Source organism: Cervus canadensis, chromosome 28 (genome assembly GCF_019320065.1).
Source record: "Cervus canadensis isolate Bull #8, Minnesota chromosome 28, ASM1932006v1, whole genome shotgun sequence".
Lineage (NCBI taxonomy): Eukaryota > Metazoa > Chordata > Mammalia > Artiodactyla > Cervidae > Cervus > Cervus canadensis.
The window spans coordinates 34,790,755-34,803,642 of record NC_057413.1 but is presented as its reverse complement, the minus strand read 5'-3'; the positions used below and the strand labels follow the sequence as shown (position 1 = coordinate 34,803,642).

The window sequence follows — 12,888 nt, the reverse complement described above, 5'->3', positions numbered from 1 at the left end:
GAGTTTATCTAAAAGCTCATATCACATTTACATTTTTGAGGAGTTTTCCTTGTTATTGTTTTTAGAGGTACTTTCTTTGTTGACAAGCTTGTGACAGATATGACAATATAGCGATGTGTGACTTATAATAAACCTAGGCACAATGACAAAAAAAATAAATAAAAATGTTTGTTTATCTGGCTGTGTCGGGTCTTAGTTGAGGCACACAGCACCTTCGCTGCGTCCTGCGGGACCCTTCTTGCGGTGCGCTAGACTCTCTAGCTGTGGCACAGGCTCAGCTGCTCCTCAGCATGGGGGGTCTTCCTGGACCGGGGGTCAAGCCCGTGTCCCCTGCATTGCAAGATGGATTCTTAACCACTGGGCCACCAGGGAAGTCTCTATTTTTAGTTTTTTTGATGAACCTACATGCATTCCACAGTGACTGCCCCAGTTTATATTCCCACCAGCAGTGGACTTGGGTTCCCTTTTCTCCACACCCTCTCCAACATTTGTTAGTGGTGGAGTTTTTACGATGTCCATGCTGATGGGTGTGAGGTGGTGCCTCTTTATGATTTGGATTTGCATTTCTCTAATAATTAGTGGCACTGAGCACTTTTTCTGTGCCTTTTGGCTATCAATGTGTCTTCTTTGGAAAAATGTCTATTTCGATCTCCCCATTTTTTGAGGAGGGTTGTTTGTTATTTTGTTATGGAGTCGTATGAGCTGTTTGTATTTAAGCTCTTGTCAGTAGCATCATTTGAAAATATTTTCTCCCAGTCCATAGATTTTCTTTTCGTTTTGCTTAGTGGTGCAGTGGTAAAAAATCTGCTTGCAATGCAGGAGACACAAGAGATGTGGGTTCAATCCCTGGGTCGGAAAGATCCCCTGGAGTAGGAAATACTGCTCCAGTATTCTTGCCTAGAAAATTTCATGGACAGAGCAGCCTGCTGAGCTACAGTCCATGGGGCCACAAAGAGTTGGACACGACTGAGCACGTGGTTTCCTGTGCTGCACTAAAGCTTGTAAGTTTGATTAGGTCCCTTTTGTTTTTAAGTTAAAACATTTTTAGACATTAAGTTCGGTTCAGTTCAGTCGCTCAGTCCTGTCCAACTCTTTGCAACCCTAATGAATCGCAGCACGCCAGGCCTCCCTGTCCATCACAAACTCCCGGAGTTTACTCAAACTCATGCCCATCGAGTCGGTGATGCCATCCAACCATCTCATCCTCTGTCGTCCCCTTCTCCTCCTGCCCCCAAACCCTCCCAGCATCAGGGTCTTTTCCAACAAGTCAACTCTTTGCATGAGGTGACCAAAGTATTGGAGTTTCAGCTTCAGCATCAGTCCTTCCAATGAATACCCAGGACTGATCTGCTTTAGGATGGACTGATTGGATCTCCTTGCAGTCCAAGGGACTCTCAAGAGTCTTCTCCAACACCACAGTTCAAAAGCATCAATTTTTCGGCTATCAGCTTTCTTCACAGTCCAACTCTCACATCCATACATGACCACTGGAAAAACGATAGCTTTGACCAGATGGACCTTTGTTGGCAAAGTAATGTCTCTGCTTTTTAACATGCTATCTAGGTTGGTCATAACTTTCCTTCCAAGACAAAGTAATGTCTCTGCTTTTTAATATGCTATCTATGTTGCTCATAACTTTGCTTCCAAGGAGTAAGCATCTTTTAATTTCATGGCTGCAGTCACCATCTGCAGTGATTTTGGAGCCCAAAAAAATAAAGTCTGACACTGTTTCCACTGTCTCCCCATCTATTTCCTATGAGGTGATGGGACCAGATGCCATGATCTTAGTTTTCTGAATGTTGAGCTTTAAGCCAACTTTTTCAGTCTCCTCTTTCACTTTCATCAAGAGGCTTTTAGTTCCTCTTCACTTTCTGCCATAAGGGTGGTGTCATCTGCATATCTGAGGTTATTGATATTTCTCCCGGCAATCTTGATTCCAGCTTGTGCTTCTTCCAGCCCAGCGTTTCTCATGATGTACTCTGCATATAAGTTACAAGGTCTGAAAAAATGATCTATACACATTTGCTCAGGAAGCTAATGGAGACGATGCTTAAAATGAAAGAGTAAGCAAAGGAAGGGGCACCTGCAGGATCCAGGAAATGGGGATCCCGGGCAGGTGAGCGGGAAGCGAGAGCCCAGGTCAGAGCCCTGAGCGCAGGCGCAGCCTGCCGGCTGGAAGAGGGAACAACAGGAAGGGCTGTCTCCAAGGAGGCAGAACTGAGGGAGGGTGCAGCGTGATGGAAAAGGGTGTGGGAGAAGACATGTTCTAGAAGGGCGTTCAGGGTAAAGTAATGCAAGCTGTGTAGAAAACTAAGCAAATGACAGATCAAATACCAGAAAAACAAAGTTGTACAAGAAAGGAAACATAATCATATATGGCTGAGCAACAAAAAATATTTCACAGTCATAGCAATGTAGATACTGACTGCTGATTCAATCAAAGATGGGACAATAATACATCACATTAAGAGGAAGAAGGAGACATATAAGTGAGTATGTGTCGGTGTAGGGGCAGTAAATGTGTAGGAGAACCACGTTCTCACCTTCCATAAAAGGAAGTTGATATATAAAACTGAAAAACTGTTAAAAAGTCATTGACCAAATATAGAAATACAGCTATAAATACTAAACGAAACAGAAAAGGGTTGAAAATTAGTCCTTTGGGAACAAAAATTGGGAAGAGAGCACATGAACTTTTTTTGCTTTATTATTTTTCACAATAAACTTGTGCAGCTATTTAATTTGTAAAACTATGATTATGTAAACTCTTAAAGAAAATACCATTGAATTTTCTTTGTAAACTGTAAAGTGACAGAGATCACCATGATTACAGTTTTCTAACTAATTTATTTTGGCTGCAGTGGGTCTTTGTCGCTTTTCCGAGGGCTTTCTCAAGTCGTGGTGAGTGGGGTGTGCGGGCTTCAGGAGTTGCGGCTCTTGGGCTCCAGGGTCCAGGCTCAGTAGTTGTGGCACACAGGGATGTGTTGCTCCCGGACATGTGAGATCTTCCTGGAGGAGGGATTGAACCCATGTCTGCTGCATTGGTCAATATCATGTCTGCTGCTTGACACATAAGATCAATAAATAAAGATTCCTTTCCTGGACATGTGAGATCTTCCTGGAGGAGGGATCGAACCCATGTCTGCTGCATTGGTCAATATCATGTCTGCTGCTTGACACATAAGACCAATAAATAAAGATTCCTTTCTTCTATACCTCTAAATCAAAGTACATAAAAACTGTCCTCTTATCAAAATACATTAAAAGCCTCTATTAAAAGCATTAATAATTTCCTGTCAATAGAATAACTGGGTTAACAAATACAAAAATTTGAAAAGAAAAGAGAATAGTGATATGCTTTGATTTTTTGGATCTACCAACAAATATTCCTTGAGAGAATTATCACAATATAAAACAATATTTTGATACTGAAAAATTATAGTTCTGTAGCTACAAAATGAAAATCAAATAGCTTACAATTGACTTAAATTGTTTCATGTTTTCCCAAACCAACATGATGGTTACCAAATCAAAAGGGAAATCATGCCCGTTAATCATAGCATAAGCTTTTTTCCTAATATGGTATTAACAATTTTAAAGTTCTTACTGTATGACATTTTAGCGTGTGTATTTTCTCAGAGGAAGATTAGCAGCGTATCATGTGCCTGTTTGTTTGTTTTTTTTTAAACTGTTGCTACCCAGACTTTGTTTAGAGCCCTGAAAAGTCCAGGCTTCTTACATTATAATTAGGTGATGATGTGATCTGACCTGGATTTGTATATGGAATAATCACATGTCATCTCATAATTAGTTTGAATTTTGTGTTTTAGGAATGAATTTGCATGGAAAAGAAGAGCTTTCTAGAAATTTTGTTTTAAATGGCTTGGGGGAATTTCATTAACATCCTCAATCAATGTAGTATTACTTGCTCACCAATCTGGTATCAAATGTCAATACCACATACCAAGGCAGGTCACCTGTGGAAAAAAAACTGAGAGAATCTTAGAAGGTTCTTAATGTCAGCCCACTCTGATCTGCAATCTACAATTCATAATTTCGCATTTTCACCTTTCCTGAATATCAATATTACATAGCCTCTTAAAATGCAGATAGTGTAAAAGGCAGAATGAGGCCTTGACTCAGCTTTTAGGCTCACAATCTCTCTCTTTCTGTATCGTTGGAATCCAGTAATATAACGTGGAAACACTGCTGCCTCGATAGCCTGAGAACAGTTTCCCTGCTTCCCCAATCCTCTCAGTCATAGCCTTTTCTTCCACAGGTTTATTAGGTTTGAATTTAACATATTTGTGTGATTCTTTTATTTCATTATTCTCACCCGCTAGACTGTAAGTTTCCTAAAGAGAAGCACCTCATCTTTTTTTGGCTCAGAATTGTAACCCAGTGTTTGGCAGTGTGCCTGGTAAGGGGTAGATTTTCCACAAATGGTTATCGAATGAATCAGTAAGAATACACACCATACATAATCCCTGGTTGTCCAGTGGCTAAGACGCTGCACTTTCAACGCAGAGGGCCCAGGTTCCATCCCTGGTTGGGGAACAAGATCCCACATACTGCAATTAAGAGTTTGCATACCACAGCTAAAAGATCTGCACACCCCAACAATGATCAAAGATCCTGCGCACCACAACTGAAACTAAAATAAATATTAAAAAAAAAAAAAAGAATACATTCTAATTAGAAAGGTCATTTTACCTCAACAGAAGTCACTGCTATGGAAGCAAACACATAGATTCTACCACTAAAATTGTCCCACGATGACTTTGGATTTTGTTGCCAAAAAGCATGTTTGTCCTCAAGCATAGTGGGGTAACTTGTGGGGGGGGCACATCAGTGAAATCACTGCGCAGGGGCGATGAATGGGACGATGCAAGTTCCTCCAGGAAAGATGCCAAGGACCCCACCCCCTGAAGAAACTTCCACAATCTTCATAGATGAATTATGAAATTATGTTTAATATCATATATGAAATGTATCACAATTATGATATATTGTGGTATACGGGCCCTCTGGGCTTCCTAGGCATTGGCTTAAAGACCAGGCGTGACCTCACTTCCCTCCAGCCCATCCGAGCAGAAGGCTGGGGAGGAGGAGGGGGCGGCCCGGCTGTGCAGTCTGGAGGAGCACCCGCTGGGAGCGCGCTTCACGGTGAGAGGGGAACTGTTCTGTGAGGGGGAGACACTGCGTCCCCGCCTCCAAACCAGGCGGTGGGAGTGCGAACAAAGCGGTTCGGTTCGGAAAGGTGCAGGGCGGCTGCAGGGAGCGAGGTGCTGCTGTGTGCCCTGCGCCGGCTGAATGAGCAGAGCGAAGTGGAGGGTGCCTTTTCGGGAGGAGAGAAGGAAGGGCAGATGCAACCTGCACGCCTATGCTTTTGTGTTGGAAGGATTCCTAGTTTTACCGCAGATGCGGTGAACAATGCTGAAGGGGGCTGGGCTGCCGCCGTCTCACGGGTACCCTGCCCCCACCCCACCCTCCGCCCGCCGCCAGAGGGTGGCTCATCGGTGAGTGGGCTGCAGCTGCCAGTTACCGTCAGGAGAGGCTGCAGGCAGGGATGATACACCAGAACTGGACCTCACACCTCACACGTCTTCTGGGAATCTTGCAGCCAGAGGTCTCCTGGAGCCGTGCAAAGAGCTCACCCTGAGGACACCATGAGTCAGCTTTAGTGTGAGAAACAAGTTTGTAAAAATCCAAAATCATATTCAGCTCAGATCTTGTAAATACTGAGAAGTAAGTTTGTGAAAACAGAAAAGCAATTGTGGAATAAGCTTTCCGCAAATTCGACCTGGCCAAGACCACTCTGACCTACTCCTGAGCGTCTCTGTTGAGAAATTTACTGGAAGGCAAATTAAATTCACCCTGAGGACCAGCCAGAATTCCATCCTCACCCTTTGAGGCTCAGCAGCTGTACAGGGTTCCTTGCTCTTGGCTATAACGGTGTTCATGAATAACTGCTTGAATATAACATGTCATCACAGCATATCGTAATTTAAGTATAACACAGGGGTTTTTCTTCAACAGAAGCCTGCACACAGGGAGCTCAGCTCTGTACTCTGTGACAACCTAGAGGGGTGGGGTGGGAAGGGGTGGGAAGAGGGTGGGAGGGAGGTTCAAGAGGGAAAGAATATATGTGTACTTAGGGCTGATTTATGCTGTTGTACTGCAGAAACCAACACAATATTGTAAAGCAATTATCCTCCAATTAAAAATAAAGTTTAAAAAATATGAGAAAAAGAAGCCTATAATGAAGCCATTCTTTAAAATCACACTAAACACTGACTTATAACCAGAGCCTGTACTTTCTTATATTTTAAGATTACTAGCCCTATCTCTTGGAGAAGGCAATGGCAACCCACTCCAGTACTCTTGTCTGGAAAATCCCATGGATGGAGGAGCCTGGTGGGCTGCAGTCCCTGGGGTCGCAAAGAGTCTTACACAACCGAGCAACTTCACTTTCATTTTTCACTTTCATGCATTGGAGAAGGAAATGGCAACCCACTCCAGTGTTCTTGCCTGGAGAATCCCAGGGCCGGGGGAACCTGCTGGGCTGCCGTCTATGGGGTCGCACAGAGTCGAGCAGCCCTATGTCTGCTGCTTTAGTTACAGCTGGTTAACTGGACTTGTTTCTTGCAACTGTTTTAAATTTCTTAGCAATATTAGAGGAAAAGAAGTTGTTGCCTTGAGGATTGTCTTGAGTTTAGATATTTTAGAAGTCAGGACTCTTAGCTGCAAGCAACAGAGACTTTAAGAAAAATGATTCATTAAATGAACATTAAGTAGTTCTGAGAATCTCTGGGAGGATGAGGAAGCAAGGCCTAAAGTCTACAAAGGCAGAAACCAATCCCTAAATCAAGTTCAGAAATGGGTGTCGTGAAGATACACTCTCCCTTCTGTGCAGACACTGCCGCCCCCGCGGCTGATCTCATCAGGACCAAATGTGGCTTCAGCACTGCTGCTGTTGCTCAGTGTCCTGACCAGCTGTGGTCACTGCTGCCACCGCGTGTCCCTGGAAAGGACCTCGTGTGGACGTGGCCTCTCCATGTGCTCAGCTCTGGCTTCAGAGACTGGGGCAGGTGGATGTGGTTGGCAGAGCCCCGTTCACGTGCTCGTGTTCCAGCAGCAAGAGGCTTGGAAAGCGGAACCCAGCACTTTCAGCTTCTATAGTGAAAGGGGCTCTACCTTGTAAAGGGCAGGGACTCCCACCCCACAGTGGAGAACCGGCAGAACACGTATGTGCATGTGTTAGGCTGGAGATTTCTATTGGAAATTCAAGTTGAGTCACTGAATGCACTGTGTGCTTAATTGCTCAGTCGTGTCTGACTCTTTGCGACCCCATGGACTGTAGCCCGCCAGGCTCCTCTGTCCGTGGGAGTCTCCAGGCAAGAATACTGGAGTGTGTTGCCATGGCCTCCTCCGGGGGTTCTTTCCAACCCCAGGGATCAAACCCGGGTCTCCCACATTGGGCTCTTTACCAGCTGAGTCACCAGGGAAGCCCTGAATAGTCACTGAATAGGCAGCTGGGTATGTGGGTCTGGAGTTCAGGGGAGAGATGGAGGGTGAGAAACATGAGTCATCAGTGAGGAGGCTAAAGTCACGGAACTGGGCAAGGTGAGGTCAGGAATGTGTCTGGATAGAGAAGTGGAGAAAGGGGTCAGTTCTTGGGGACAAGAGAAAGAACATGTAAAGGAACCCACCACCCTGGACTCACATCTCAAGAGCCTGGAAGTCACTTGAAGAAGGCTTCGTGAGGAGGAAATGTTGCTGAAAAGAGAAATGACCCCCGATTACTCTCTAGACTAGGGTCTGTACCCCAGTAGGACTGTCACTCAGGGAGCAGCAGAGGTCACGCATCAGTGTCCTGCCTCACTGGCACCTGCAGATGCTGGCAGCCCACGGCCTCATCCACAGGGTGTCGGGGACACACTGGAATCGACTGGAGCTTTTTCCAGTAACCTGGGGAATAATGTTGCTTTGTGCAACCTTATCCCCTTTATCTTGCAACACAAGGCTGAACTCTATTCACCAATGATACAAAACATTCAATTAAGAGTGCACTTTTCTAGGCGGGAGGGTGATACTGAGGGATGATCTCTGAACATCATGGCAGGAGTCTGAGGGAAAATGACACTGTTTAAATAGATTTTTCTTCTTGTTTCGTGTGAAAAGGTAATGAAGTATTTTTTTTCTTTTTTTCTTTAATACACAAAACCACTGATGTATTTGTCTAAGAGGACTCAGAGGAGAGTGAAAAAGCTGGCTTAAAACTCAACTTTAAAAAATCTAAGATCGTGGCATCTGGTCCCATCACTTCATGACAGATAGATGGGGAAAAGTGGAAACAGTGAGAGACTATTTTCTTGGGCTTTAAAATCACTGAAGATGGTGACTGCAGCCATGAAATGAAAAGATGCTTGCTCCTTGGAATGTAAGCTATGACAAATCTAGACAGCTTATTAAAAAGCAAAGGCATCATTTTGTTGACAAAGGTCCATATAGTCAAAGCTATGGTTTTTCTAGTAGTCATGTATGGATGTGAGAGTTGGACCATAAAGAAGGCTGAGCACTGAAGAATTGATGCCTTTGAATTGTAGGGCTGGAGAAGACTCTTGAGAGTCCCTTGGAGCAAGGAGATCAAACCAAAAGAAACCAAACTAAAGGTAATCAGTCCTGAATATTCACTGGAAGGACTGATGCTGAAGCTGAAGCTCCAAGACTTTGGCCACCTGATCTGAAGAGCTGACTCACTAGAAAAGACCCTGATGCTTGGAAAGACTGAAGGCAGGAGGAGAAGGGGACAGATGATGAGATGGCTAAATAGCATCACCAACTCAATGGACATGAATCTGAGCAAACTCCAGGAGATAGTGAAGGACAGGGAAACCTGGCATGCTGCAGTCCGTAGGGTCTCAGAGTATGAAGCAGGATGTTAGTTCCCTGACCAGGAGTCCTAACGGTCTATGACAGAGTTCAGTGGCTAGGGCCTAAGTCCTCCAGACCTTGACTACGTTGACAAGAAAGAATTCTGACCAGAAGGTGGAAGGGACCAGTGCAAAGTAAGACTGTGGAGCCCCTTGTTCAAAAAGTAGGGGAAAAGTGCCACTAAAGGAGCTAAAATATAATGCTTTTTCTTAATGTTTTTATCACTAAAGATGAGCTGGGAAATAGTGACACCTAAGTAACAACATAACTTTCAAACTAAAAATAATGTCTTTGATGTCATAATTTTCATTATTATAATAAATAACAACATGATAATATAATATCTTGAATGATCATAAGACTTCTGTCTTGGATTTCTGCAAATTAATTTATTAGGTCATCAAATTTACACTTTTAGCAATTTTGTTTTCAACTGATATAACAGAAAGTAGTATCAGTCACGCTTGGCAAATACAAGACCACACATGTTTTTTTATAGTTAAAAATTTTTGAGGTCTGCTGATGCAGCTGTTACTGAAGCTCTTAAGAGTATTTTATAAGCTGTGACAAGGTTGTAATATGTTTCTGATTAATTATTTTGAAATATAAATTGTGACACATGTAAATCTCATGCTTCTTGTGGAACAATTTTTCCAGAAAGATGTAATTTTTCATACCAATACATTTTGTGTAAGCCTGAGTGGAAATTTAATTTTCAATGAAAATTTATATAATGGCATTAAAATTTTTTTATTAAAATATAGTTCATTTAAAATGTTTTATTAATTTCTGCTGTACAGCAAAGTGACTCAGATATACATATATATATTCTTTTCCATTATGGGTTATCACCTAAGTGATGCTTTTTCCGGCAATAGGGCAGGAGCGGAAGGCAGGGCGGGGTTGCGGCAGCGCAGAGACCAGGAGCTCAGTGAAGCCTGATGCCGGGGTGTTCCTTTACTCAGCCTGTTCTGTGGGTCGTGCCTGTGCTGGGAGGATGGGGAGGAGAGGTGGGGGGCGCTCACCACCGCGGGAGTGCTGGAGGGGGGAGGGTCACCGCCCAGCGGGGGTCCGCTCACTCATACGCAGTGAAGCCAGTCCACCGACAGCAGGTCGTGGTGAAGGAAAGTGCAGTGTTTACCGCAGGTGCCATGCAAGAAGTCCAGGCAGCGAGTATTCAAAAGGCCCGAACTCCCTGGAGGCTTTCAGGGAAAGGTTTTTAAAGATGAGGAGGTAAGGAGGAGGGTTTGGGTGTGTGGTCAACTTGCGGACATTGTTCTGATTGGTTGGTGGCGTGGTAATTAGGAGTCAACATCAACCTTTTGGTTCCAACCAGCCTGAGGGTCTATTTGCTTGTGGGCAGCATGCAGTTAACATCTCCCACTTGGTGGGGGTTTCAGTATCTGCAAAACAGCTCAAGGATGTGGCTCAGAATATTATCTACAGCTGTTGAATGCAGGGCATGGGTGCTATTGCTCAATTGTGTCCCACACTTTGTGACCCCATGGACTGTAGCCCCCCCCAGGCTCCTCTGTCCACGGGATTTTCCGGGCAAGGATACTGGAGTGGGTTGCCATTTCCTTCTCCAGAGGATCTTCCCAATCCAAGGATCGAACCCGCATCTCTCGCGACTCCTACACTGGCCGGCAGATTCTTCACCACTGTGCCGCCTGGGAAGCCCTGAGGAGAAATGAAAGGTCCCTGATTTTATTTAATGGCTAACAATTATTATTTTGCCTTGTTTGTTTTCCTTTCTGCATTTGCTCACTTTTCTGATTAAATTCATTCTTTGGAATCGGAGGCTAACTGTTTTTCTACAGACAAGAGGTGGGTGGAGGGCGTGGTGTGTGTGAGGGTTCTGCTCTGGAAAGTCCCCTCGGGTGTTGGTCTGTTACACCGCAGACGCGGGCAGAGGCGTGCCTCGGGAGCACTCCTGCAGTTCCCTCCCGTGGCTCTGTTACATCAGGCAGACGTGGGCAGAGGCGTGCCTCGGGAGCACTCCTGCAGTTCCCTCCCGTGGCTCTGTTACATCGGGCAGACGCGGGCAGATGCGTGCCGTGGGAACACTCCTGCAGTTCCTTCCCCTGGCTCTGTTACGTCAGGCAGACGCGGGCAGATGCGTGCCTCGGGAGCATTCCTGCAGTTCCTTCCCCTGGCTCTGTTACACTGGGCAGACGCGTGCCACGGGAGCACTCCTGCAGTTCTCTCCCGTGGCTCTGTTACACTGGGCAGACGCAGGCAGATGCGTGCCTCGGGAGCATTCCTGCAGTTCCTTCCCCTGGCTCTGTTACACTGGGCAGACGCGTGCCTCGGGAGCACTGACGCTGCCACGGGAGCAGCAGTTCCCTCCCCTGCCAGCTTCGGCTGCTGTCCTCACGGTGCTCCTGCCTGTCCAGCTGACATCTCCAGACATAATTCCTTGATCGCCTGGAGCCAGGGCATCCACAGTCTCCCACTGCTGGGAAACTGGCCTTGCATCCAGGGCGATGCTGGTTGAGGGTGGACGTCCTCTCTGCCCCGCTTGTGCTGTAAGGAGCTTTAGGGCTTGTCACGTTTCAGGGCTCTGTTTCATATGACACCGAGTGCTAGGAATTTGAAAAGTGCTTAATAATCATCCATCAGTGAGTAAGGTTTGAAGGAAGATTAAAAAGTGTTGTGAAATAAATGACAGTTATAATTGAGACTTATTCAGGGCAAAATTATTTCTGGTATATGTTGAGCACCAGATAAATGTCAAGGAAACCAATGAGAAAAAGCAAAAATGACTGAAATGGCATAAATTCACATTTGCTGCTGCTGCAGACAAAACAGAAATTCTCTCTATGTGGTCTGTGTGAGAAAGTGTTTCACAGGGCTGCCGAAATTATGTCTTAACATGTAGTTTAGATGAGGAATCTAAAATATGACACAAATGAACTTATCTACCAAACAGACTCACAGACTTGGAGAACAGACTGGTGGTTGCCGCGTGGTGGGGGAGGGACAGAGTGGGAGGCGCGCTCAGCAGATGCTGTTACATATAGAACGATCAACAGCAAAGTCCCACAGCATCACAGGAAGGAACCATATTCAATATCCTGTGATAACCCATCATAGAAAGGAATATGACAAAGAATGTCTATACGTACAACCGAATCACTGCTGTGGAGCAGAAATTAACACAGCATTATAAATCAACTATACTTTAATTAAAAATCATACATATGTATTATATATATATATATAATTTAGGATCCTAAAATTTTCAAGTAGTAATTTTTGAAATCTTGGGATTTTCTTTTGACATGGCCTAGAAGTCTCTGGCAACTGATTTCTGTATAACTCAAAGGATTTCCCCTAGCAAGGGAAGCCTCTAGTTAAACTTAAAAACAAACAAAACAAAAAAACACTCTCTCTGGATGTATTTGTAGCCCTAGCTAGTGAGTGAGCACGAGATTATTTCTGAAATCCTTAGAGAATAGTAAGTTTAAAGAAAAGATGCTAGCTACAATAACACTAGTCAACATGCCATTCTACCTTTGCTTGGGAATTTTGAATTTAACCAAAAAAAGAATTGAATCTATTACAGATGCCAATAGTCAGAATGAGACCACGCGAGGAATTAAGGAATGTACATAAAATCTTGGATTATATAGAATCTCGTCGAGTGGCATAACCAAATCATACAACATGTATGTCACGGGGTATGACCAAATGTGTCCAAATGTAGATCTGCATGGCTTTGACTTGTGGCGGCAGAGCTGGCTGGGGAACACGCAGCAGCAGGTCACTCGGCAAATGAATACTGGGAACAGATGGTGGGAGCAGTTTGAACCTGAGCCAACTCTCTGGGTCACAAAAAGATTTTCAAATTCATTTTGCTCTCCATGGAGAGCGATAAGTCACAGGTATTAACTTACCTAATTGTCCTTAGGTAATTTTGGGTTCAGCCTTGTAGCCCTTTAAGTCTCA

General features: G+C 44.5%; 1 long non-coding RNA gene across 1 annotated transcript; it reads right to left on the bottom strand.

The window, feature by feature from the left end:
- Nucleotides 1–4,389: 4,389 nt before the first annotated feature.
- Nucleotides 4,390–6,071, bottom strand: LOC122429779. Its single transcript, XR_006266134.1, has 3 exons — nucleotides 5,907–6,071; nucleotides 5,546–5,658; nucleotides 4,390–4,545 (listed from the first exon to the last, which is right to left on the bottom strand). It is a non-coding gene; the product is annotated as an uncharacterized LOC122429779 (long non-coding RNA).
- Between the last annotated feature and the right edge of the window lie 6,817 nt (nucleotides 6,072–12,888).